At 49.2% G+C, this 21,868-nt stretch overlaps 41 non-coding genes and 1 pseudogene across 41 annotated transcripts; 39 read left to right on the top strand and 3 right to left on the bottom strand.

Moving 5' to 3' along the window:
• The first annotated feature begins 774 nt into the window (after positions 1-774).
• Positions 775-888, top strand: LOC140266046 (U5 spliceosomal RNA). Its single transcript, XR_011906716.1, has one exon. It is a non-coding gene; the product is annotated as a U5 spliceosomal RNA (small nuclear RNA).
• Positions 889-1,137: 249 nt separating this feature from the next.
• LOC140266367 (U2 spliceosomal RNA) lies at positions 1,138-1,328 on the top strand. The gene has a single exon (XR_011907003.1). It is a non-coding gene; the product is annotated as a U2 spliceosomal RNA (small nuclear RNA).
• A 397-nt stretch (positions 1,329-1,725) lies between these two features.
• LOC140265585 (U5 spliceosomal RNA) lies at positions 1,726-1,839 on the top strand. The gene has a single exon (XR_011906296.1). It is a non-coding gene; the product is annotated as a U5 spliceosomal RNA (small nuclear RNA).
• A 275-nt stretch (positions 1,840-2,114) lies between these two features.
• On the top strand, positions 2,115-2,305 carry LOC140320466 (U2 spliceosomal RNA). The gene has a single exon (XR_011918314.1). It is a non-coding gene; the product is annotated as a U2 spliceosomal RNA (small nuclear RNA).
• Positions 2,306-2,714: 409 nt separating this feature from the next.
• Positions 2,715-2,828, top strand: LOC140320737 (U5 spliceosomal RNA). The gene has a single exon (XR_011918523.1). It is a non-coding gene; the product is annotated as a U5 spliceosomal RNA (small nuclear RNA).
• A 267-nt stretch (positions 2,829-3,095) lies between these two features.
• On the top strand, positions 3,096-3,286 carry LOC140320242 (U2 spliceosomal RNA). The gene has a single exon (XR_011918109.1). It is a non-coding gene; the product is annotated as a U2 spliceosomal RNA (small nuclear RNA).
• A 409-nt stretch (positions 3,287-3,695) lies between these two features.
• Positions 3,696-3,809, top strand: LOC140320794 (U5 spliceosomal RNA). Its single transcript, XR_011918574.1, has one exon. It is a non-coding gene; the product is annotated as a U5 spliceosomal RNA (small nuclear RNA).
• Positions 3,810-4,058: 249 nt separating this feature from the next.
• Positions 4,059-4,249, top strand: LOC140266368 (U2 spliceosomal RNA). The gene has a single exon (XR_011907004.1). It is a non-coding gene; the product is annotated as a U2 spliceosomal RNA (small nuclear RNA).
• Positions 4,250-4,658: 409 nt separating this feature from the next.
• On the top strand, positions 4,659-4,772 carry LOC140265609 (U5 spliceosomal RNA). The gene has a single exon (XR_011906318.1). It is a non-coding gene; the product is annotated as a U5 spliceosomal RNA (small nuclear RNA).
• A 249-nt stretch (positions 4,773-5,021) lies between these two features.
• Positions 5,022-5,212, top strand: LOC140320344 (U2 spliceosomal RNA). The gene has a single exon (XR_011918202.1). It is a non-coding gene; the product is annotated as a U2 spliceosomal RNA (small nuclear RNA).
• A 404-nt stretch (positions 5,213-5,616) lies between these two features.
• Positions 5,617-5,730, top strand: LOC140265924 (U5 spliceosomal RNA). The gene has a single exon (XR_011906605.1). It is a non-coding gene; the product is annotated as a U5 spliceosomal RNA (small nuclear RNA).
• Positions 5,731-6,005: 275 nt separating this feature from the next.
• Positions 6,006-6,196, top strand: LOC140266435 (U2 spliceosomal RNA). The gene has a single exon (XR_011907066.1). It is a non-coding gene; the product is annotated as a U2 spliceosomal RNA (small nuclear RNA).
• A 386-nt stretch (positions 6,197-6,582) lies between these two features.
• Positions 6,583-6,695, top strand: LOC140265974 (U5 spliceosomal RNA). The gene has a single exon (XR_011906651.1). It is a non-coding gene; the product is annotated as a U5 spliceosomal RNA (small nuclear RNA).
• Positions 6,696-6,971: 276 nt separating this feature from the next.
• Positions 6,972-7,033, top strand: LOC140320653 (U2 spliceosomal RNA; annotated as a pseudogene).
• Positions 7,034-7,108: 75 nt separating this feature from the next.
• Positions 7,109-7,272, bottom strand: LOC140265823 (U1 spliceosomal RNA). Its single transcript, XR_011906512.1, has one exon. It is a non-coding gene; the product is annotated as a U1 spliceosomal RNA (small nuclear RNA).
• Positions 7,273-7,871: 599 nt separating this feature from the next.
• On the bottom strand, positions 7,872-8,035 carry LOC140265731 (U1 spliceosomal RNA). Its single transcript, XR_011906429.1, has one exon. It is a non-coding gene; the product is annotated as a U1 spliceosomal RNA (small nuclear RNA).
• A 603-nt stretch (positions 8,036-8,638) lies between these two features.
• Positions 8,639-8,802, bottom strand: LOC140265927 (U1 spliceosomal RNA). Its single transcript, XR_011906608.1, has one exon. It is a non-coding gene; the product is annotated as a U1 spliceosomal RNA (small nuclear RNA).
• A 1,012-nt stretch (positions 8,803-9,814) lies between these two features.
• LOC140266003 (U5 spliceosomal RNA) lies at positions 9,815-9,928 on the top strand. The gene has a single exon (XR_011906677.1). It is a non-coding gene; the product is annotated as a U5 spliceosomal RNA (small nuclear RNA).
• A 249-nt stretch (positions 9,929-10,177) lies between these two features.
• LOC140266369 (U2 spliceosomal RNA) lies at positions 10,178-10,368 on the top strand. Its single transcript, XR_011907005.1, has one exon. It is a non-coding gene; the product is annotated as a U2 spliceosomal RNA (small nuclear RNA).
• A 408-nt stretch (positions 10,369-10,776) lies between these two features.
• Positions 10,777-10,890, top strand: LOC140265689 (U5 spliceosomal RNA). The gene has a single exon (XR_011906389.1). It is a non-coding gene; the product is annotated as a U5 spliceosomal RNA (small nuclear RNA).
• A 249-nt stretch (positions 10,891-11,139) lies between these two features.
• On the top strand, positions 11,140-11,330 carry LOC140320327 (U2 spliceosomal RNA). Its single transcript, XR_011918186.1, has one exon. It is a non-coding gene; the product is annotated as a U2 spliceosomal RNA (small nuclear RNA).
• Positions 11,331-11,739: 409 nt separating this feature from the next.
• On the top strand, positions 11,740-11,852 carry LOC140265817 (U5 spliceosomal RNA). The gene has a single exon (XR_011906507.1). It is a non-coding gene; the product is annotated as a U5 spliceosomal RNA (small nuclear RNA).
• A 276-nt stretch (positions 11,853-12,128) lies between these two features.
• On the top strand, positions 12,129-12,319 carry LOC140320493 (U2 spliceosomal RNA). The gene has a single exon (XR_011918338.1). It is a non-coding gene; the product is annotated as a U2 spliceosomal RNA (small nuclear RNA).
• Positions 12,320-12,728: 409 nt separating this feature from the next.
• Positions 12,729-12,842, top strand: LOC140265775 (U5 spliceosomal RNA). The gene has a single exon (XR_011906469.1). It is a non-coding gene; the product is annotated as a U5 spliceosomal RNA (small nuclear RNA).
• A 266-nt stretch (positions 12,843-13,108) lies between these two features.
• Positions 13,109-13,299, top strand: LOC140266370 (U2 spliceosomal RNA). Its single transcript, XR_011907006.1, has one exon. It is a non-coding gene; the product is annotated as a U2 spliceosomal RNA (small nuclear RNA).
• A 407-nt stretch (positions 13,300-13,706) lies between these two features.
• LOC140265767 (U5 spliceosomal RNA) lies at positions 13,707-13,820 on the top strand. Its single transcript, XR_011906461.1, has one exon. It is a non-coding gene; the product is annotated as a U5 spliceosomal RNA (small nuclear RNA).
• A 274-nt stretch (positions 13,821-14,094) lies between these two features.
• LOC140320321 (U2 spliceosomal RNA) lies at positions 14,095-14,285 on the top strand. Its single transcript, XR_011918181.1, has one exon. It is a non-coding gene; the product is annotated as a U2 spliceosomal RNA (small nuclear RNA).
• A 409-nt stretch (positions 14,286-14,694) lies between these two features.
• Positions 14,695-14,808, top strand: LOC140265626 (U5 spliceosomal RNA). The gene has a single exon (XR_011906333.1). It is a non-coding gene; the product is annotated as a U5 spliceosomal RNA (small nuclear RNA).
• Positions 14,809-15,083: 275 nt separating this feature from the next.
• Positions 15,084-15,274, top strand: LOC140320429 (U2 spliceosomal RNA). The gene has a single exon (XR_011918279.1). It is a non-coding gene; the product is annotated as a U2 spliceosomal RNA (small nuclear RNA).
• A 409-nt stretch (positions 15,275-15,683) lies between these two features.
• LOC140265706 (U5 spliceosomal RNA) lies at positions 15,684-15,797 on the top strand. Its single transcript, XR_011906406.1, has one exon. It is a non-coding gene; the product is annotated as a U5 spliceosomal RNA (small nuclear RNA).
• A 267-nt stretch (positions 15,798-16,064) lies between these two features.
• On the top strand, positions 16,065-16,255 carry LOC140320303 (U2 spliceosomal RNA). The gene has a single exon (XR_011918163.1). It is a non-coding gene; the product is annotated as a U2 spliceosomal RNA (small nuclear RNA).
• Positions 16,256-16,664: 409 nt separating this feature from the next.
• Positions 16,665-16,778, top strand: LOC140266103 (U5 spliceosomal RNA). Its single transcript, XR_011906769.1, has one exon. It is a non-coding gene; the product is annotated as a U5 spliceosomal RNA (small nuclear RNA).
• A 275-nt stretch (positions 16,779-17,053) lies between these two features.
• LOC140266531 (U2 spliceosomal RNA) lies at positions 17,054-17,244 on the top strand. Its single transcript, XR_011907153.1, has one exon. It is a non-coding gene; the product is annotated as a U2 spliceosomal RNA (small nuclear RNA).
• Positions 17,245-17,620: 376 nt separating this feature from the next.
• On the top strand, positions 17,621-17,734 carry LOC140320712 (U5 spliceosomal RNA). Its single transcript, XR_011918500.1, has one exon. It is a non-coding gene; the product is annotated as a U5 spliceosomal RNA (small nuclear RNA).
• A 275-nt stretch (positions 17,735-18,009) lies between these two features.
• On the top strand, positions 18,010-18,200 carry LOC140320472 (U2 spliceosomal RNA). Its single transcript, XR_011918319.1, has one exon. It is a non-coding gene; the product is annotated as a U2 spliceosomal RNA (small nuclear RNA).
• A 409-nt stretch (positions 18,201-18,609) lies between these two features.
• Positions 18,610-18,723, top strand: LOC140320682 (U5 spliceosomal RNA). Its single transcript, XR_011918472.1, has one exon. It is a non-coding gene; the product is annotated as a U5 spliceosomal RNA (small nuclear RNA).
• A 249-nt stretch (positions 18,724-18,972) lies between these two features.
• LOC140320275 (U2 spliceosomal RNA) lies at positions 18,973-19,163 on the top strand. Its single transcript, XR_011918139.1, has one exon. It is a non-coding gene; the product is annotated as a U2 spliceosomal RNA (small nuclear RNA).
• Positions 19,164-19,539: 376 nt separating this feature from the next.
• On the top strand, positions 19,540-19,653 carry LOC140265895 (U5 spliceosomal RNA). The gene has a single exon (XR_011906579.1). It is a non-coding gene; the product is annotated as a U5 spliceosomal RNA (small nuclear RNA).
• Positions 19,654-19,928: 275 nt separating this feature from the next.
• On the top strand, positions 19,929-20,119 carry LOC140320177 (U2 spliceosomal RNA). The gene has a single exon (XR_011918049.1). It is a non-coding gene; the product is annotated as a U2 spliceosomal RNA (small nuclear RNA).
• Positions 20,120-20,496: 377 nt separating this feature from the next.
• LOC140320932 (U5 spliceosomal RNA) lies at positions 20,497-20,610 on the top strand. Its single transcript, XR_011918701.1, has one exon. It is a non-coding gene; the product is annotated as a U5 spliceosomal RNA (small nuclear RNA).
• A 275-nt stretch (positions 20,611-20,885) lies between these two features.
• On the top strand, positions 20,886-21,076 carry LOC140320204 (U2 spliceosomal RNA). The gene has a single exon (XR_011918074.1). It is a non-coding gene; the product is annotated as a U2 spliceosomal RNA (small nuclear RNA).
• A 409-nt stretch (positions 21,077-21,485) lies between these two features.
• On the top strand, positions 21,486-21,599 carry LOC140265650 (U5 spliceosomal RNA). The gene has a single exon (XR_011906355.1). It is a non-coding gene; the product is annotated as a U5 spliceosomal RNA (small nuclear RNA).
• Positions 21,600-21,868: the final 269 nt, after the last annotated feature.

The raw sequence follows: 21,868 nt of genomic DNA on the forward strand, positions 1-21,868 counted from the left end.
GTGTGCCATGCCAGCAGCAGCAGCTACCCCGAAACTAAAATGTTTGCAGATTAAACAGTAAGGCTTTTCATTATCTTTCTGATCACTTCTTCTTTTAAACAACCAAGGAACTTGCAGCACAAATGTATTTCTTTCCCCTCCTCCCCATCTCTAAAGCCACACCCATCCACACTGGGAAATTTCTCAGTTGAGGCAAACCCTCACGGCTGGGCAGCTGCATATCTCCAGTGCAGACATGCTGCAGCATTAGGCAAACCTTGCTAAAGATCCACTTCAGTGGTCACATGTCCTCTTTTTTCATTTTGTTCCTCCCCATCTCTAAGGCAATGCCCACCTGCCTAGAGTGACTGCACTGTATGACCTCACCTGACAACTGCGCAACTGCATATCTGTTGTGTCGACATGCTGCAGCATTTGGCAAACCTTGCTATCTTGCATATCTCCACTGCAGACAGACAACCAAGGAACTTGCAGCAAAAATGTATTTCTTTCAGCGCATCTCCAAGCATAACCGGGAGAATTGCTTGAAAGAAACGCGACACCGAATGAGCGCTCAGAACAAAGCCTCAATACGGTGTTTCCCGTGATTTTTGTGGCTGCCTTGTCTTTTGCACAGAGTAAAAGACAAGGCAGCCATCGAATAGGGCCCGATTGTTCCTACTTGGTCAGCCGAGGAGCAAGGGGGAGCAAGCGTCTCAACCAAGCAAAGCTCACCATGGGGAAGGTGGCTATGCCAACTGGCCTGGTGCCCTGCTCCCGCAGTGACGGATAATCGTACTCTGGTTTCTCTTCATAACGTACAAGTCATTCGCCTTTTACTAAAGACTTCCGTGGAGAGCAGCACTAATGAGTTGTTTCTATTTTTGGCAGGCTTTACCTTTGCGGGTGTAGCCCTTTCTGTCTGTGCAAAAGAAATCTTGTTCCTGTGCAGAGTGACTTCCCTGAGTAGAGTCGCCTTACTTGTTGTGACTGTGCCGATCTTGCTTGAATGGTGCTCGCGGGAGTGCAAAGTTATACCATTTAAAAGGGCTGAAGAGTGCTCAGTGACTCTCTGGCCACCTATGGCCAAAGAAAGAACACCGCAACAAGTGCGCATTGTGCCAGGAAGGGCCCTCGGACGTGAACCAGTGGACAGTTATCGCTTCTCGGCCTTTTGGCTAAGATCAAGTGTAGTATCTGTTCTTATCAGTTTAATATCTGATATGTCCTCTATACGAGGACTACATATTAAATGGATTTTTAGGAACAGGAGTTGAAAAAGGAGCTTGCTCCGTTCACTCCAAGCATCGACCCGGTACTGCAGTGCCGCTGGGAACGGTGCGCTCTTCTCTGCTCTTGTGAAAAAGCAAACAGTGGTGCAGGATGGAAGTTTCAGGGAGCCCAAGATGAAATTTTCTTTTAGTCTGCTGAGAAAAGGGAGTGAATGCGAGGCAGACTAACACGGCTCTGGGAGCGAGCCGAGTGCGGGCTAACCGGGAGAATTGCTTGAAAGAAACGCGACACCGAATGAGCGCTCAGAACAAAGACTCAATACGGTGTTTCCCGTGGTGTTTGTGGCTGCCTTGTCTTTTGCACAGAGTAAAAGACAAGGCAGCCATCGAATAGGGCCCGATTGTTCCTACTTGGTCAGCCGAGGAGCAAGCGTCTCAACCAAGCAAAGCTCACCATGGGGAAGGTGGCTATGCCAACTGGCCTGGTGCCCTGCTCCCGCAGTGACGGATAATCGTACTCTGGTTTCTCTTCATAACGTACAAGTCTTTTGCCTTTTACTAAAGACTTCCGTGGAGAGCAGCACTCATGAGTTGTTTCTATTTTTGGCAGGCTTTACCTTTGCGGGTGAAGCCCTTTCTGTCTGTGCAAAAGAAATCTTGTTCCTGTGCAGAGTGACTTCCCTGAGTAGAGTCGCCTTACTTGTTGTGACTGTGCCGATGTTGCTTGAATGGTGCTCGCGGGAGTGCAAAGTTATACTATTTAAAAGTGCTGAAGAGTGCTCAGTGCAGCGGGTGGGCGGAGGTGCAAAGTGACTCTCTGGCCACCTATGGCCATAAAAAGAACACCGCGACAAGTGCGCATTGTGCCAGGAAGGGCCCTCGGACGTGAACCAGTGGACAGTTATCGCTTCTCGGCCTTTTGGCTAAGATCAAGTGTAGTATCTGTTCTTATCAGTTTAATATCTGATATGTCCTCTATACGAGGACTACATATTAAATGGATTTTTAGGAACAGGAGTTGAAAAAGGAGCTTTCTCCGTTCACTCCAAGCATCGACCTGGTACTGCAGTGCCCCTGGGAACAGTGCGCTCTTCTCTGCTCTTGTGAAAAAGCAAACAGTGGTGCAGGATGGAAGTTTCAGAGAGCCCACGATGAAATTTTCTTTTAGTCTGCTGAGAAAATGGAGTGAATGCGAGGCAGACTTTAACACGGCTCTGGGAGCGAGCCGAGTGCGGGCTAACCGGGAGAATTGCTTGAAAGAAACGCGACACCGAATGAGCGCTCAGAACAAAGCCTCAATACGGTGTTTCCCGTGGTGTTTGTGGCTGCCTTGTCTTTTGCACAGAGTAAAAGACAAGGCAGCCATCGAATAGGGCCCGATTGTTCCTACTTGGTCAGCTGAGGAGCAAGGGGGAGCAAGCGTCTCAACCAAGCAAAGCTCACCATGGGGAAGGTGGCTATGCCAACTGGCCTGGTGCCCTGCTCCCGCAGTGACGGATAATCGTACTCTGGTTTCTCTTCATAACGTACAAGTCTTTCGCCTTTTACTAAAGACTTCCGTGGAGAGCAGCACTCATGAGTTGTTTCTATTTTTGGCAGGCTTTACCTTTGCAGGTGAAGCCCTTTCTGTCTGTGCAAAAGAAATCTTGTTCCTGTGCAGAGTGACTTCCCTGAGTAGAGTCGCCTTACTTGTTGTGACTGTGCCGATGTTGCTTGAATGGTGCTCGCGGGAGTGCAAAGTTATGCCATTTAAAAGGGCTGAAGAGTGCTCAGTGCAGCGGAGGTGCAAAGTGACTCTCTGGCCACCTATGGCCATAAAAAGAACACCGCGACAAGTGCGCATTGTGCCAGGAAGGGCCCTCGGACGTGAACCAGTGGACAGTTATCGCTTCTCGGCCTTTTGGCTAAGATCAAGTGTAGTATCTGTTCTTATCAGTTTAATATCTGATATGTTCTCTATACGAGGACTACATATTAAATGGATTTTTAGGAACAGGAGTTGAAAAAGGAGCTTGCTCCGTTCACTCCAAGCATCGACCCGGTACCGCAGTGCCGCTGGGAACGGTGCGCTCTTCTCTGCTCTTGTGAAAAAGCAAACAGTGGTGCAGGATGGAAGTTTCAGGGAGCCCAAGATGAAATTTTCTTTTAGTCTGCTGAGAAAAGGGAGTGAATGCGAGGCAGACTTTAACACGGCTCTGGGAGCGATCCGAGTGCGGGCTAACCGGGAGAATTGCTTGAAAGAAACGCGACACTGAATGAGCGCTCAGAACAAAGCCTCGATACGGTGTTTCCCGTGGTGTTTGTGGCTGCCTTGTCTTTTGCACAGAGTAAAAGACAAGGCAGCCATCGAATAGGGCCCGATTGTTCCTACTTGGTCAGCCGGGGAGCAAGGGGGAGCAAGCGTCTCAACCAAGCAAAGCTCACCATGGGGAAGGTGGCTATGCCAACTGGCCTGGTGCCCTGCTCCCGCAGTGACGGATAATCGTACTCTGGTTTCTCTTCATAACGTACAAGTCTTTCGCCTTTTACTAAAGACTTCCGTGGAGAGCAGCACTAATGAGTTGTTTCTATTTTTGGCAGGCTTTACCTTTGCGGGTGATGCCCTTTCTGTCTGTGCAAGAGAAATCTTTTTCCTGTGCAGAGTGACTTCCCTGAGTAGATTCGCCTAACTTGTTGTGACTGTGCCGATGTTGCTTGAATGGTGCTCGCGGGAGTGCAAAGTTATACCATTTAAAAGGGCTGAAGAGTGCTCAGTGACTCTCTGGCCACCTATGGCCATAAAAAGAACACCGCGACAAGTGCGCATTGTGCCAGGAAGGGCCCTCGGACGTGAACCAGTGGACAGTTATCGCTTCTCGGCCTTTTGGCTAAGATCAAGTGTAGTATCTGTTCTTATCAGTTTAATATCTGATATGTCCTCTATACGAGGACTACATATTAAATGGATTTTTAGGAACAGGAGTTGAAAAAGGAGCTTGCTCCGTTCACTCCAAGCATCGACCCGGTACTGCAGTGCCGCTGGGAACGGTGCGCTCTTCTCTGCCCTTGTGAAAAAGCAAACAGTGGTGCAGGATGGAAGTTTCAGGGAGCCCAAGATGAAATTTTCTTTTAGTCTGCTGAGAAAAGGGATTGAATGCGAGGCAGACTTTAACACGGCTCTGGGAGCGAGCCGAATGCGGGCTAACCGGGAGAATTGCTTGAAAGAAACGCGACACCGAATGAGCGCTCAGAACAAAGCCTCAATACGGAGTTTCCCGTGGTGTTTGTGGCTGCCTTGTCTTTTGCACAGAGTAAAAGACAAGGCAGCCATCGAATAGGGCCCGATTGTTCCTACTTGGTCAGCCGAGTAGCAAGGGGGAGCAAGCGTCTCAACCAAGCAAAGCTCACCATGGGGAAGGTGGCTATGCCAACTGGCCTGGTGCCCTGCTCCCGCAGTGACGGTTAATCGTACTCTGGTTTCTCTTCATAGCGTACAAGTCTTTCGCCTTTTACTAAAGACTTCCGTGGAGAGCAGCACTAATGAGTTGTTTCTATTTTTGGCAGGCTTTACCTTTGCGGGTGAAGCCCTTTCTGTCTGTGCAAAAGAAATCTTTTTCCTGTGCACAGTGACTTCCCTGAGTAGAGTCGCCTTACTTGTTGTGACTGTGCCGATGTTGCTTGAATGGTGCTCGCGGGAGTGCAAAGTTATACCATTTAAAAGGGCCGAAGAGTACTCAGTGACTCTCTGGCAACCTATGGCCATAAAAAGAACACCGGGACAAGTGCGCATCGTGCCAGGAAGGGCCCTCGGACGTGAACCAGTGGACAGTTATCGCTTCTCGGCGTTTTGGCTAAGATCAAGTGTAGTATCTGTTCTTATCAGTTTAATATCTGATATGTCCTCTATACGAGGACTACATATTAAATGGATTTTTAGGAACAGGAGTTGAAAAAGGAGCTTGCTCCGTTCACTCCAAGCATTGACCCGGTACTGCAGTGCCGCTGGGAGCGGTGCGCTCTTCTCTGCTCTTGTGAAAAAGCAAACAGTGGTGCAGGATGGAAGTTTCAGGGAGCCCAAGATGAAATTTTCTTTTAGTCTGCTGAGAAAAAGGAGTGAATGCGAGGCAGACTTTAACTCTGGGAGCGAGCCGGGTGCCAGCTAACCGGGAGAATTGCTTGAAAGAAACGCGACACCGAATGAGCGCTCAGAACAAAGCCTCAATACGGTGTTTCCCGTGGTGTTTGTGGCTGCCTTGTCTTTTGCACAGAGTAAAAGACAAGGCAGCCATCGAATAGGGCCCGATTGTTCCTACTTTGTCAGCCGAGGAGCAAGGGGGAGCAAGCGTCTCAACCAAGCAAAGCTCACCATGGGGAAGGTGGCTATGCCAACTGGCCTGGTGCCCTGCTCCCGAAGTGACGGATAATAGTACTCTGGTTTCTCTTCATAACGTACAACTCTTTCGCCTTTTACTAAAGACTTCCGTGGAGAGCAGCACTAATGAGTTGTTTCTATTTTTGGCAGGCTTTACCTTTGCGGGTGAAGCCCTTTCTGTCTGTGCAAAAGAAATCTTGTTCCTGTGCAGAGTGACTTCCCTGAGTAGAGTCGGCTTACTTGTTGTGACTGTGCCGATGTTGCTTGAATGGTGCTCGCGGGAGTGCAAAGTTATACCATTTAAAAGGGCTGAAGAGTGCTCAGTGCAGCGGGTGGGCGGAGGTGCAAAGTGACTCTCTGGCCACCTATGGCCATAAAAAGAACACCGCGACAAGTGCGCATTGTGCCAGGAAGGGCCCTCGGACGTGAACCAGTGGACAGATATCGCTTCTTGGCCTTTTGGCTAAGATCAAGTGTAGTATCTGTTCTTATCAGTTTAATATCTGATATGTCCTCTATACGAGGACTACATATTAAATGGATTTTTAGGAACAGGAGTTGAAAAAGGAGCTTGCTCCGTTCACTCCAAGCATCGACCCGGTACTGCAGTGCCGCTGGGAACGGTGCGCTCTTCTCTGCTCTTGTGGAAAAGCAAACAGTGGTGCAGGATGGAAGTTTCTTTTAGTCTGCTGAGAAAAGGGAGTGAATGCGAGGCAGACTTTAACACGGCTCTGGGAGCGAGCCGAGTGCGGGCTAACCGGGAGAATTGCTTGAAAGAAACGCGACACCGAATGAGCGCTCAGAACAAAGCCTCAATACGGTGTTTCCCGTGGTGTTTGTGGATACCTTGTCTTTTGCACAGAGTAAAAGACAAGGCAGCCATCGAATAGGGCCCGATTGTTCCTACTTGGTCAGCCGAGGAGCAAGGGGGAGCAAGCGTCTCAACCAAGCAAAGCTCACCATGGGGAAGGTGGCTATGCCAACTGGCCTGGTGCCCTGCTCCCGCAGTGACGGATAATCGTACTCTGGTTTCTCTTCATAACGTACAAGTCTTTCGCCTTTTACTAAAGACTTCCGTGGAGAGCAGCACTAATGACTTGTTTCTATTTTTGGAAGGCTTTACCTTTGCGGGTGAAGCCCTTTCTGTCTGCGCAAAAGAAATCTTGTTCCTGTGCAGAGTGACTTCCCTGAGTAGAGTCGCCTTACTTGTTGTGACTGTGCCAATGTTGCTTGAATGGTGCTCCCGGGAGTGCAAAGTTATACCATTTAAAAGGGCTGAAGAGTGCTCAGTGCAGCGGGTGGGCGGAGGTGCAAAGTGAATCTCTGGCCACCTATGGCCATAAAAAGAACACCGCGACAAGTGCACATTTTGCCAGGAAGGGCCCTTGGACGTGAACCAGTGGACAGTTATCGCTTCTCGGCCTTTTGGCTAAGATCAAGTGTAGTATCTGATATGTCCTCCATACCATTCCATGCCGATGTTGCTTGACAAAAAGTCCAAAAAAGGTAATGTAGACCAGAAATATTCACGCTAAAAAGCTAAAACAAGGGGAAAGCGCGAACGCAGTCCCCCACTACCAGAAATTATGCAGTCGAGATTCCCACATTTGGGGAATTCGCAAGGGTCAGTACAGTCGGTGTGCAATGACTGAGCCTCGCCTTGAGTGAACCACCTTCTTGATCATGGTGTCTCTCCTGCCAGGTAAGTATGAGCTGGAAATGTCAGAGGCTGATACCTCTTTCCCAGGTGCCTCACTCGGCCAGACGGTGCTGCAACTTCAACTGTCTGGTGTGCCATGCCAGCAGCAGCAGCTACCCCGAAACTAAAACGTTTGCAGATTAAAACAGTAAGGCTTTTCATTATCTTTCTGATCACTTCTTCTTTTAAACAACCAAGGAACTTGCAGCACAAATGTATTTCTTTCCCCTCCTCCCCATCTCTAAAGCCACACCCACACTGGGAAATTTCTGTTGAGGCAAACCCTCACGGCTGGACAGCTGCATATCTCCAGTGCAGACATGCTGCAGCATTTGGCAAACCTTGCTAAAGATCCACTTCAGTGGTCACATGTCCTCTTTTTTCATTTTGTTCCTCCCCATCTCTAAGGCAATGCCCACCTGCCTGGGGTGACTTCACTGTATGACCTCACCTGACTGCGCAGCTGCATATCTGTTGTGTAGACATGCTGCAGCATTCAGCGTACCTTACTAAACATCCATTTTAAAGACGGCAAGGTGTTGTTAAAACAGTGACACAAGGTCAAAAACGGGAATTCTAGATGAGATATACTGATGTTAAACAGCCAAATCAAGGGAAAGCGCGAACGCAGTCCCCCACTACCAGAAATTATGCAGTCGAGATTCCCACATTTGGGGAATTCGCAAGGGTCAGTACGGTCGGTGTGCAATGACTGAGCCTCGCCTTGAGTGAACCACCTTCTTGATCATGGTGTCTCTCCTGCCAGGTAAGTATGAGTTGGAAATGTCAGAGGCTGATACCTCTTTCCCAGGTGCCTCACTCGGCCGGACGGTGCTGCAACTTCAACTGTCTGGTGTGCCATGCCAGCAGCAGCAGCTACCCCGAAACTAAAATGTTTACAGATTAAAACAGTAAGGCTTTTCATTATCTTTCTGTTCATTTCTTCTTTTAAACGACCAAGGAACTTGCAGCACAAATGTATTTCTTTCTCCTCCTCCCCATCTCTAAAGCCACACCCACACTGGGAAATTTCTCAGTTGAGGCAAACTCTCACGGCTGAGCGGCTGCATATCTCCAGTGCAGACATGCTGCAGCATTTGGCAAACCTTGCTAAACATCCACTTCAGTGGTCACATGTCCTCTTTTTTCATTTTGTTCCTCCCCATCTCTAAGGCAATGTCCACCTGCCTGGGGTGACTGCACTGTATGACCTCACCTGACAACTGCGCAGCTGCATATCTGTTGTGTAGAGATGCTGCAGCATTCAGCGTACCTTACTAAACATCCATTTTAAAGATGGCAAGGTGTTGCTAAAACAGTGACACAAGGTCAAAAAGGGTAATGTTGACCAAAAATATTCATGTTAAACAGCCAAATCAGGGGAAAGCGCGAACGCAGTCCCCCACTACCAGAAATAATGCAGTCGAGATAACCACATTTGGGGAATTCGCAAGGGTCAGTACAGTCGGTGTGCAATGACTGAGCCTCGCCTTGAGTGAACCACCTTCTTGATCATGGTGTCTCTCCTGCCAGGTAAGTATGAGTTGGAAATGTCAGAGGCTGATACTTCTTTCCCAGGTGCCTCACTCGGCCGGACGGTGCTGCAACTTCAACTGTCTGGTGTGCCATGCCAGCAGCAGCAGCTACCCCAAAACTAAAATGTTTGCAGATTAAAAGAGTAAGGCTTTTCATTATCTTTCTGATCACTTCTTCTTTTAAACAACCAAGGAACTTGCAGCACAAATGTATTTCTTTCCCCTCCTCCCCATCTCTAAAGCCACACCCACACTGGGAAATTTCTCAGTTGAGGCAAACCCTCACGGCTGGGCAGCTGCATATCTCCAGTGCAGACATGCTGCAGCATTTGGCAAACCTTGCTAAACATCCACTTCAGTGGTTACATGTCCTCTTTTTTCATTTTGTTCCTCCCCATCTCTAAGGCAATGCCCAACTGCCTGGGGTGACTGCACTGTATGACCTCACCTGACAACTGTGCAGCTGCATATCTGTTGTGTCGACATGCTGCAGCATTTGGCAAACCTTGCTATCTTGCATATCTCCAGTGCAGACAGACAACCAAGGAACTTGCAGCAAAAATGTATTTCTTTCAGCGCATCTCCAAGCATCGACCCGGTACTGCAGTGCCGCTGGGAACGGTGCGCTCTTCTCTGCTCTTGTGAAAAAGCAAACAGTGGTGCAGGATGGAAGTTTCTTTTAGTCTGCTGAGAAAAGGGAGTGAATGCGAGGCAGACTTTAACACGGCTCTGGGAGCGAGCCGAGTGCGGGCTAACCGGGAGAATTGCTTGAAAGAAACGCGACACCGAATGAGCGCTCAGAACAATGCCTCAATACGGTGTTTCCCGTGGTGTTTGTGGCTGCCTTGTCTTTTGCACAGAGTAAAAGACAAGGCAGCCATCGAATAGGGCCCGATTGTTCCTACTTGGTCAGCCGAGTAGCAAGGGGGAGCAAGCGTCTCAACCAAGCAAAGCTCACCATGGGGAAGGTGGCTATGCCAACTAGCCTGATGCCCTGCTCCCGCAGTGACGGATAATCGTACTCTGGTTTCTCTTCATAACGTACAAGTCTTTCGCCTTTTACTAAAGATTTCTGTGGAGAGCAGCACTAATGAGTTGTTTCTATTATTGGCAGGCTTTACCTTTGCGGCTGAAGCCCTTTCTGTCTGTGCAAAAGAAATCTTCTTACTGTGCAGAGGGACTTCTCTGAGTAGAGTCGCCTTACTTGTTGCGACTGTGCCGATGTTGCTTGAATGGTGCTCGCGGGAGTGCAAAGTTATACCATTTAAAAGGGCTGAAGAGTGCTCAGTGACTCTCTGGCCACCTATGGCCATGAAAAGAACACAGCGACAAGTGCGCATTGTGCCAGGAAGGGCCCTCGGACGTGAACCAGTGGACAGTTATCGCTTCTCGGCCTTTTGGCTAAGATCAAGTGTAGTATCTGTTCTTATCAGTTTAATATCTGATATGTCCTCTATACGAGGACTACATATTAAATGGATTTTTAGGAACAGGAGTTGAAAAAGGAGCTTGCTCCGTTCACTCCAAGCATCGACCCGGTACTGCAGTGCCGCTGGGAACGGTGCGCTCTTCTCTGCTCTTGTGAAAAAGCAAACAGTGGTGCAGGATGGAAGTTTCAGGGAGCCCAAGATGAAATTCTCTTTTAGTCTGCTGAGAAAAGGGAGTGAATGCGAGGCAGACTTTCACACGGCTCTGGGAGCAAGCCGAGTGCGGGCTAACCGGGAGATTACTTGAAAGAAACGCGACACCGAATGAGCGCTCAGAAAAAAGCCTCAATACGGTGTTTCCCGTGGTGTTTGTGGCTGCCTTGTCTTTTGCACAGAGTAAAAGACAAGGCAGCCATCGAATAGGGCCCGATTGTTCCTACTTGGTCAGCCGAGGAGCAAGGGGGAGCAAGCGTCTCAACCAAGCAAAGCTCACCATGGGGAAGGTGGCTATGCCAACTGGCCCGGTGCCCTGCTCCCGCAGTGACGGATAATCGTACTCTGGTTTCTCTTCATAATGTACAAGTCTTTCGCCTTTTACTAAAGACTTCCGTGGAGAGCAGCACTAATGAGTTGTTTCTATTTTTGGCAGGCTTTACCTTTGCGGGTGAAGCCCTTTCTGTCTGTGCAAAAGAAATCTTGTTCCTGTGCAGAGTGACTTCCCTGAGTAGAGTCGCCTTACTTGTTGTGACTGTGCCGATGTTGCTTGAATGGTGCTCGCGGGAGTGCAAAGTTATACCATTTAAAAGGGCTGAAGAGTGCTCAGTGACTCTCTGGCCACCTATGGCCATGAAAAGAACACAGCGACAAGTGCGCATTGTGCCAGGAAGGGCCCTCGGACGTGAACCAGTGGACAGTTATCGCTTCTCGGCCTTTTGGCTAAGATCAAGTGTAGTATCTGTTCTTATCAGTTTAATATCTGATATGTCCTCTATACGAGGACTACATATTAAATGGATTTTTAGGAACAGGAGTTGAAAAAGGAGCTTGCTCCGTTCATTCCAAGCATCGACCCGGTAATGCAGTGCCGCTGGGAACGGTTCGCTCTTCTCTGCTCTTGTGAAAAAGCAAACAGTGGTGCAGGATGGGAGTTTCAGGGAGCCCAAGATGAAATTCTCTTTTAGTCTGCTGAGAAAAGGGAGTGAATGCGAGGCAGACTTTAACACGGCTCTGGGAGCGAGCCGAGTGCGGGCTAACCGGGAGAATTAGTTGAAAGAAACGCGACACAAAATCAGCGCTCAGAACAAAGCCTCAATACAGTGTTTCCCGTGGTGTTTGTGGCTGCCTTATCTTTTGCACAGAGTAAAAGACAAGGCAGCCATCAAATAGGGCCCGATTGTTCCTACTTGGTCAGCTGAGGAGCAAGGGGGAGCAAGCGTCTCAACCAAGCAAAGCTCACCATGGGGAAGGTGGCTATGCCAACTGGCCTGGTGCCCTGCTCCCGCAGTGACGGATAATTGTACTCTGGTTTCTCTTCATAACGTACAAGTCTTTCGCCTTTTACTAAAGACTTCCGTGGAGAGCAGCACTAATGAGTTGCTTCTAGTTTTGGCAGGCTTTACCTTTGCGGGTGAAGCCCTTTCTGTCTGTGCAAAAGAAATCTTGTTCCTGTGTAGAGTGACTTCCCTGAGTAGAGTCACCTTACTTGTTGTGACTGTGCCGATGTTGCTTGAATGGTGCTCGCGGGAGTGCAAAGTTATACCATTTAAAAGTGCTAAAGAGTGCTCAGTGCAGCGGGTGGGCGGAGGTGCAAAGTGACTCTCTGGCCACCTATGGCCATAAAAAGAACACCGCGACAAGTGCGCATTGTGCCAGGAAGGGCCCTCGGACGTGAACCAGTGGACAGTTATCGCTTCTCGGCCTTTTGGCTAAGATCAAGTGTAGTATCTGTTCTTATCAGTTTAATATCTGGTATGTCCTCTATACGAGGACTACATATTAAATGGATTTTTAGGAACAGGAGTTGAAAAAGGAGCTTCCTCCGTTCACTCCAAGCATCGACCTGGTACTGCAGTGCCCCTGGGAACAGTGCGCTCTTCTCTGCTCTTGTGAAAAAGCAAACAGTGGTGCAGGATGGAAGTTTCAGAGAGCCCACGATGAAATTTTCTTTTAGTCTGCTGAGAAAAGGGAGTGAATTCGAGGCAGACTTTAACACGGCTCTGGGAGCGAGCCGAGTGCGGGCTAACCCGGAAAATTGCTTGAAAGAAACGCGACACCAAATGAGCGCCCAGGACAAAGCCTCAATACGGTGTTTCCCGTGGTGTTTGTGGCTGCCTTATCTTTTGCACAGAGTAAAAGACAAGGCAGCCATCAAATAGGGCCCGATTGTTCCTACTTGGTCAGCCGAGGAGCAAGGGGGAGCAAGCGTCTCAACCAAGCAAAGCTCACCATGGGGAAGGTGGCTATGCCAACTGGCCTGGTGCCCTGCTCCCGCAGTGACGGATAATCGTACTCTGGTTTCTTTTCATAACGTACAAGTCTTTTGCCTTTTACTAAAGACTTCCGTGGAGAGCAGCACTAATGAGTTGTTTCTTTTTTTGGCAGGCTTTACCTTTGCGGGTGAAGCCCTTTCTGTCTGTGCAAAAGAAATCTTGTTCCTGTGCAGAGTGACTTCCCTGAGTAGAGTCGCCTTACTTGTTGTGACTGTGCCGATGTTGCTTGAATGGTGCCCGCGGGAGTGCAAAGTTATACCATTTAAACTGCTGAAGAGTGCTCAGTGCAGCGGAGGTGCAAAGTGACTCTCTGGCTACCTATGGCCATAAAAAGAACACCGCGACAAGTGCGCATTGTGCCAGGAAGGGCCCTCGGACGTGAACCAGTGGACAGTTATCGCTTCTCGGCCTTTTGGCTAAGATCAAGTGTAGTATCTGTTCTTATCAGTTTAATATCTGATATGTCCTCTATACGAGGACTACATATTAAATGGATTTTTAGGAACAGGAGTTGAAAAAGGAGCTTGCTCCGTTCACTCCAAGCATCGACCCGGTACTGCAGTGCCGCTGGGAACGGTGCGCTCTTCTCTGCTCTTGTGAAAAAGCAAACAGTGGTGCAGGATGGGAGTTTCAGGGAGCCCAAGATGAAATTTTCTTTTAGTCTGCTGAGAAAAGGGAGTGAATGCGAGGCAGACTTTAACACGGCTCTGGGAGCGAGCCGAGTGCGGGCAAACCGGGAATTGCTTGAAAGAAACGCGACAGCGAATGAGCGCTCAGAACAAAGCCTCAATACGGTGTTTCCCGTGGTGTTTGTGGCTGCCTTGTCTTTTGCACAGAGTAAAAAACAAGGCAGCCATCGAATAGGGCCCGATTGTTCTTACTTGGTTAGCCGAGGAGCAAGGGGGAGCAAGCCTCTCAACCAAGCAAAGCTCACCATGGGGAAGGTGGCTATGCCAACTGGCCTGGTGCCCTGCTCCCGCAGAGATGGATAATCGTACTCTGGTTCCTCCTCATAACGTACAAGTCTTTCGCCTTTTACTAAAGACTTCCGTGGAGAGCAGCACTAATGAGTTGTTTCTATTTTTGGCAGGCTTTACCTTTGCGGGTGAAGCCCTTTCTGTCTGTGCAAAAGAAATCTCTTCCTGTGCAGAGTGACTTCCCTGAGTAGAGTCGCCTTACTTGTTGTGACTCTGCCGATGTTGCTTGAATGGTGCTCGCGGGAGTGCAAAGTTATACCATTTAAAAGGGCTGAAGAGTGCTCAGTGCAGCGGGTGGGCGGAGGTGCAAAGTGACTCTCTGGCCACCTATGGCCATAAAAAGAACACCGCGACAAGTGCGCATTGTGCCAGGAAGGGCCCTCGGACGTGAACCAGTGGACAGTTATCGCTTCTCGGCCTTTTGGCTAAGATCAAGTGTAGTATCTGTTCTTATCAGTTTAATATCTGATATGTCCTCTATACGAGGACTACATATTAAATGGATTTTAAGGAACATGAGTTGAAAAAGGAGCTTGCTCCGTTCACTCCAAGCATCGACCCGGTATTGCAGTGCCGCTGGGAACGGTGCGCTCTTCTCTGCTCTTGTGAAAAAGCAAACAGTGGTGCAGGATGGAAGTTTCAGGGAGCCCAAGATGAAATTTTCTTTTAGTCTGCTGAGAAAAGGGAGTGAATGCGAGGCAGACTTTAACACGGCTCTAGGAGCGAGCCGAGTGCGGGCTAACCGGGAGAATTGCTTGAAAGAAACGCAACACCGAATGAGCACTCAGAACAAAGCCTCAATACGGTGTTTCCCGTGGTGTTTGTGGCTGCCTTGTCTTTTGCACAGAGTAAAAGACAAGGCAGCCATCGAATAGGGCCCGATTGTTCCTACTTGGTCAGCCGAGGAGCAAGGGGGAGCAAGCGTCTCAACCAACCAACGCTCACCATGGGGAAGGTGGCTATGCCAACTGGCCTGGTGCCCTGCTCCCGCAGTGACGGATAATCGTACTCTGGTTTCTCTTCATAACGTACAAGTCTTTCGCCTTTTACTAAAGACTTCCGTGGAGAGCAGCACTAATGAGTTGCTTCTATTTTTGGCAGGCTTTACCTTTGCGGGTGAAGCCCTTTCTGTCTGTGCAAAAGAAATCTTGTTCCTGGACAGAGTGACTTCCCTGAGTAGAGTCGCCTTACTTGTTGTGACTGTGCCGATGTTGCTTGAATGGTGCTCGCGGGAGTGCAAAGTTATACCATTTAAAAGTGCTGAAGAGTGCTCAGTGCAGCGGGTGGGCGGAGGTGCAAAGTGACTCTCTGGCCACCTATGGCCATAAAAAGAACACCGCGACAAGTGCGCATTGTGCCAGGAAGGGCCCTCGGACGTGAACCAGTGGGCAGTTATCGCTTCTCGGCCTTTTGGCTAAGATCAAGTGTAGTATCTGTTCTTATCAGTTTAATATCTGGTATGTCCTCTATACGAGGACTACATATTAAATGGATTTTTAGGAACAGGAGTTGAAAAAGGAGCTTCCTCCGTTCACTCCAAGCATCGACCCGGTACTGCAGTGCCCCTGGGAACGGTGCGCTCTTCTCTGCTCTTGTGAAAAAGCAAACAGTGGTGCAGGATGGAAGTTTCAGGGAGCCCACGATGAAATTTTCTTTTAGTCTGCTGAGAATAGGGAGTGAATTCGAGACAGACTTTAACACGGCTCTGGGAGCGAGCCGTTTGCGGGCTAACCGGGAGAATTGCTTGAAAGAAACGCGACACCGAATGAGCGCTCAGAACAAAGCCTCAATACGGTGTTTCCCGTGTTGTTTGTGGCTGCCTTGTCTTTTGCACAGAGTAAAAGACAAGGCAGCCATCGAATAGGGCCCGATTGTTCCTACTTGGTCAGCCGAGGAGCAAGGGGGAGCAAGCGTCTCAACCAAGCAAAGCTCACCATGGGGAAGGTGGCTATGCCAACTGGCCTGGTGCCCTGCTCCTGCAGTGACGGATAATCGTACTCTGGTTTCTCTTCATAATGTACAAGTCTTTTGCCTTTTACTAAAGACTTCCGTGGAGAGCAGCACTAATGAGTTGTTTCTATTTTTGGCAGGCTTTACCTTTGCGGGTGAAGCCCTTTCTGTCTTTGCAAAAGAAATCTTGTTCCTGTGCAGAGTGACTTCCCTGAGTAGAGTCGCCTTACTTGTTGTGACTGTGCCGATGTTGCTTGAATGGTGCTCGCGGGAGTGCAAAGTTATACCATTTAAAAGGGCTGAAGAGTGCTCAGTGCAGCGAAGGTGCAAAGTGACTCTCTGGCCACCTATGGCCATAAAAAGAACACCGTGACAAGTGTGCATTGTGCCAGGAAGGGCCCTCGGACGTGAACCAGTGGACAGTTATCGCTTCTCGGCCCTTTGGCTAAGATCAAGTGTAGTATCTGTTCTTATCAGTTTAATATCTGATATGTCCTCTATGCGAGGACTACATATTAAATGGATTTTTAGGAACAGGAGTTGAAAAAGGAGCTTGCTCTGTTAACTCCAAGCATCGACCCGGTACTGCAGTGCCGCAGGGAACGGTGCGCTCTTCTCTGCTCTTGTGAAAAAGCAAAAAGTGGTGCAGGATGGAAGTTTCAGGGAGCCCAAGATGAAATTTTCTTTTAGTCTGCTGAGAAAAGGGAGTGAATGCGAGGCAGACTTTAACACGGCTCTGGGAGCGAGCCGAGTGCGGGCTAACCGGGAGAATTGCTTGAAAGAAACACGACACCGAATGAGCGCTCAGTACAAAGCCTCAATACGGTGTTTCCCGTGGTGTTTGTGGCTGCCTTGTCTTTTTCACAGAGTAAAAGACAAGGCAGCCATCGAATAGGGCCCGATTGTTCCTACTCGGTCAGCCGGGGAGCAAGGGGGAGCAAGCGTCTCAACCAAGGAAAGCTCACCATGGGGAAGGTGGCTATGCCAACATGCCTGGTGCCCTGCTCCCGCAGTGACACATAATCGTACAATGGTTTCTCTTCATAACGTACTAGTCTTTCGCCTTTTACTAAAGGCTTCCGTGGAGAGCAGCACTAATGAGTTGTTTCTATTTTTGGCAGGCTTTACCTTTGCGGGTGAAGCCCTTTCTGTCTGTGCAAAAGAAATCTTGTTCCTGTGCAGAGTGACTTCCCTGAGTAGAGTCGCCTTACTTGTTGTGACTGTGCCGATGTTGCTTGAATGGTGCTCGCGGGAGTGCAAAGTTATACCATTTAAAAGGGCTGAAGAGTGCTCGGTGCAGCGTGTGGGCGGAGGTGCAAAGTGACTCTCTGGCCACCTATGGCCATAAAAAGAACACCGCGACAAGTGCGCATTGTGCCAGGAAGGGCCCTCGGACGTGAACCAGTGGACAGTTATCGCTTCTCGGCCTTTTGGCTAAGATCAAGTGTAGTATCTGTTCTTATCAGTTTAATATCTGATATGTCCTCTATACGAGGACTACATATCAAATGGATTTTTAGGAACAGGAGTTGAAAAAGGAGCTTGCTCCGTTCACTCCAAGCATCGACCCGGTACTACAGTGCCGCTGGGAACGGTGCGCTCTTCTCTGCTCTTGTGAAAAAGCAAACAGTGGTGCAGGATGAAATTTTCTTTTAGTCTGCTGAGAAAAGGGAGTGAATGCGAGGCAGACTTTATCACGGCTCTGGGAGCGAGCCGAGTGCGGGCTAACCGGGATAATTGCTTGAAAGAAACGCGACACCGAATGAGCGCTCAGAACAAAGCCTCAATACGGTGTTTCTCGTGGTGTTTGTGGCTGCCTTGTCTTTTGCACAGAGTAAAAGACAAGGCAGCCATCGAATAGGGCCCGATTGTTCCTACTTGGTCAGCCGGGGAGCAAGCGTCTCAACCAAGCAAAGCTCACCATGGGGAAAGTGGCTATGCCAACTGGCCTGGTGCCCTGCTCACGCAGTTACGGATAATCGTACTCTGGTTTCTCTTCATAACGTACAAGTCTTTCGCCTTTTACTAAAGACTTCCGTGGAGAGTAGCACTAATGAGTTGTTTGTATTTTTGGCAGGCTTTACCTTTCCGGGTGAAGCCCTTTCTGACTGTGCAAAAGAAATCTTGTTCCTGTGCAGAGTGACTTCCCTGAGTAGAGTCGCCTTACTTGTTGTGACTGTGCCGATGTTGCTTGAATGGTGCTCGCGGGAGTGCAAAGTTATACCATTTAAAAGGGCTGAAGAGTGCTCAGTGCAGCGGGTGGGCGGAGGTGCAAAGTGACTCTCTGGCCACCTATGGCCATAAAAAGAACACCGCGACAAGTGCGCATTGTGCCAGGAAGGGCCCTCGGACGTGAACCAGTGGACAGTTATCGCTTCTCGGCCTTTTTGCTAAGATCAAGTGTAGTATCTGTTCTTATCAGTTTAATATCTGATATGTCCTCTATACGAGGACTACATATTAAATGGATTTTTAGGAACAGGAGTTGAAAAAGGAGCTTGCTCCGTTAACTCCAAGTGTCGACCTGGTACTGCAGTGCTGCTGGCAACGGTGCGCTCTTCTCTGCTCTTGTGAAAAAGCAAACAGTGGTGCAGGATGGAAGTTTCAGGGAGCCCAAGATGAAATTTTCTTTTAGTCTGCTGAGAAAAGGGAGTGAATGCGAGGCAGACTTTAACACGGCTCTGGGAGCGATCCGAGTGCGGGCTAACCGGGAGAATTGCTTGAAAGAAACGCGACACTGAATGAGCGCTCAGAACAAAGCCTCAATACGGTGTTTCCCGGGGTGTTTGTGGCTGCCTTGTCTTTTGCACAGAGTAAAAGACAAGGCAGCCATCGAATAGGGCCCGATTGTTCCTACTTGGTCAGCCGGGGAGCAAGGGGGAGCAAGCGTCTCAACCAAGCAAAGCTCACCATGGGGAAGGTGGCTATGCCAACTGGCCTGGTGCCCTGCTCCCGCAGTGACGGATAATCGTACTCTGGTTTCTCTTCATAACGTACAAGTCTTTCGCCTTTTACTAAAGACTTCCGTGGAGAGCAGCACTAATGAGTTGTTTCTATTTTTGGCAGGCTTTACCTTTACGGGTGAAGCCCTTTCTGTCTGTGCAAAAGAAATCTTGTTCCTGTGCAGAGTGACTTCCCTGAGTAGAATCGCCTTACTTGTTGTGACTGTGCCGATGTTGCTTGAATGGTGCTCGCGGGAGTGCAAAGTTATACCATTTAAAAGGGCTGAAGAGTGCTCAGTGACTCTCTGGCCACCTATGGCCATAAAAAGAACACCGCGACAAGTGCGCATTGTGCCAGGAAGGGCCCTCGGACGTGAACCAGTGGACAGTTATCGCTTCTCGGCCTTTTGGCTAAGATCAAGTGTAGTATCTGTTCTTATCAGTTTAACATCTGATATGTCCTCTATACGAGGAGTACATATTAAATGGATTTTTAGGAACAGGAGTTGAAAAAGGAGCTTGCTCCGTTCACTCCAAGCATTGACCCGGTACTGCAGTGCCGCTGGGAACGGTGCGCTCTTCTCTGCTCTTGTGAAAAAGCAAACAGTGGTGCAGGATGGAAGTTTCTTTTAGTCTGCTGAGAAAAGGGAGTGAATGCGAGGCAGACTTTAACACGGCTCTGGGAGCGAGCCGAGTGCGGGCTAACCGGGAGAATTGCTTGAAAGAAACGCGACACCGAATGAGCGCTCAGAACAAAGACTCAATACGGTGTTTCCCGTGGTGTTTGTGGCTGCCTTGTCTTTTGCACAGAGTAAAAGACAAGGCAGCCATCGAATAGGGCCCGATTGTTCCTACTTGGTCAGCTGAGGAGCAAGCGTCTCAACCAAGCAAAGCTCACCATGGGGAAGGTGGCTATGCCAACTGGCCTGGTGCCCTGCTCACGCAGTGATGGATAATCGTACTCTGGTTTCTCTTCATAAGGTACAAGTCTTTCGCCTTTTACTAAAGACTTCCGTGGAGAGCAGCACTAATGAGTTGTTTCTATTTTTGCCAGGCTTTACCTTTGCGGGTGAAACCCTTTCTGTCTGTGCAAAAGAAATCTTGTTCCTGTGCAGAGTGACTTCCCTGAGTAGAGTCGCCTTACTTGTTGTGACTGTGCCGATGTTGCTTGAATGGTGCTCGCGGGAGTGCAAAGTTATACCATTTAAAAGGGCTGAAGAGTGCTCAGTGCAGCGGTCGGGCGGAGGTGCAAAGTGACTCTCTGGCCACCTATGGCCATAAAAAGAACACCGCGACAAGTCCGCATTGTGCCAGGAAGGGCCCTCGGACGTGAACCAGTGGACAGTTATCGTTTCTCGGCCTTTTGGCTAAGATCAAGTGTAGTATCTGTTCTTATCAGTTTAATATCTGATATGTCCTCTTTACGAGGACTACATATTAAATGGATTTTTAGGAACAGGAGTTGAAAAAGGAGCTTGCTCCGTTCACTCCAAGCATCGACCCGGTACTGCAGTGCCGCTGGGAACGGTGCGCTCTTCTCTGCTCTTGTTAAAAAGCAAACAGTGGTGCAGGATGGAAATTTTCTTTTAGTCTGCTGAGAAAAGGGAGTGAATGCGAGGCAGACTTTAACACGGCTCTGGGAGCGAGCCGAGTGCGGGCTAACCGGGAGAATTGCTTGAAAGAAACGCGACACCGAATGAGCGCTCAGAACAAAGCCTCAATACGATGTTTCCCGTGGTGTTTGTGGCTGCCTTGTCTTTTGCACAGAGTAAAAGACAAGGCAGCCATCGAATAGGGCCTGATTGTTCCTACTTGGTCAGCCGGGGAGCAAGCGTCTCAACCAAGCAAAGCTCACCATGGGGAAGGTGGCTATGCCAACTGGCCTGGTGCCCTGCTCCCGCAGTGACGGATAATCGTACTCTGGTTTCTCTTCATAACGTACAAGTCTTTCGCCTTTTACTAAAGACTTCCGTGGAGAGCAGCACTAATGAGTTGTTTCTATTTTTGGCAGGCTTTACCTTTGCGGGTGAAGCCCTTTCTGTCTGTGCAAAAGAAATCTTGTTCCTGTGCAGAGTGACTTCCCTGAGTAGAGTCGCCTTACTTGTTGTGACTGTGCCGATGTTGCTTGAATGGTGCTCGCGGGAGTGCAAAGTTATACCATTTAAAAGGGCTGAAGAGTGCTCAGTGCAGCGGGTGGGCGGAGGTGCAAAGTGACTCTATGGCCACCTATGGCCATAAAAAGAACACCGCGACAAGTGCGCATTGTGCCAGGAAGGGCCCTCGGACGTGAACCAGTGGACAGTTATTGCTTCTCGGCCTTTTGGCTAAGATCAAGTGTAGTATCTGTTCTTATCAGTTTAATATCTGATATGTCCTCTATACGAGGACTACATATTAAATGGATTTTTAGGAACAGGAGTTGAAAAAGGAGCTTGCTCCGTTAACTCCAAGTGTCGACCTGGTACTGCAGTGCTGCTGGGAACGGTGCGCTCTTCTCTGCTCTTGTGAAAAAGCAAACAGTGGTGCAGGATGGAAGTTTCAGGGAGCCCAAGATGAAATTTTCTTTTAGTCTGCTGAGAAAAGGGAGTGAATGCGAGGCAGACTTTAACACGGCTCTGGGAGCGATCCGAGTGCGGGCTAACCGGGAGAATTGCTTGAAAGAAACGCGACACTGAATGAGCGCTCAGAACAAAGCCTCAATACGGTGTTTCCCGTGGTGTTTGTGGCTGCCTTGTCTTTTGCACAGAGTAAAAGACAAGGCAGCCATCGAATAGGGCCCGATTGCTCCTACTTGGGCAGCCGAGGAGCAAGGGGGAGCAAGCGTCTCAACCAAGAAAAGCTCACAATGGGGAAGGTGGCTATGCCAACTGGCCTGGTGCCCTGCTCCCGCAGTGACGGATAATCGTACTCTGGTTTCTCTTCATAACGTACAAGTCTTTCGCCTTTTACTAAAGACTTCCGTGGAGAGCAGCACTAATGAGTTGTTTCTATTTTTGCCAGGCTTTACCTTTGCGGGTGAAACCCTTTCTGTCTGTGCAAAAGAAATCTTGTTCCTGTGCAGAGTGACTTCCCTGAGTAGAGTCGCCTTACTTGTTGTGACTGTGCCGATGTTGCTTGAATGGTGCTCGCGGGAGTGCAAAGTTATACCATTTAAAAGGGCTGAAGAGTGCTCAGTGCAGCGGGTGGGCGGAGGTGCAAAGTGACTCTCTGGCCACCTATGGCCATAAAAAGAACACCGCGACAAGTCCGCATTGTGCCAGGAAGGGCCCTCGGACGTGAACCAGTGG

This window comes from Leuresthes tenuis, unplaced genomic scaffold (assembly GCF_036924035.1).
Source record: "Leuresthes tenuis unplaced genomic scaffold, fLeuTen1.0.hap1 SCAF_12, whole genome shotgun sequence".
In the NCBI taxonomy this organism is placed as follows: Eukaryota; Metazoa; Chordata; class Actinopteri; order Atheriniformes; family Atherinopsidae; genus Leuresthes; species Leuresthes tenuis.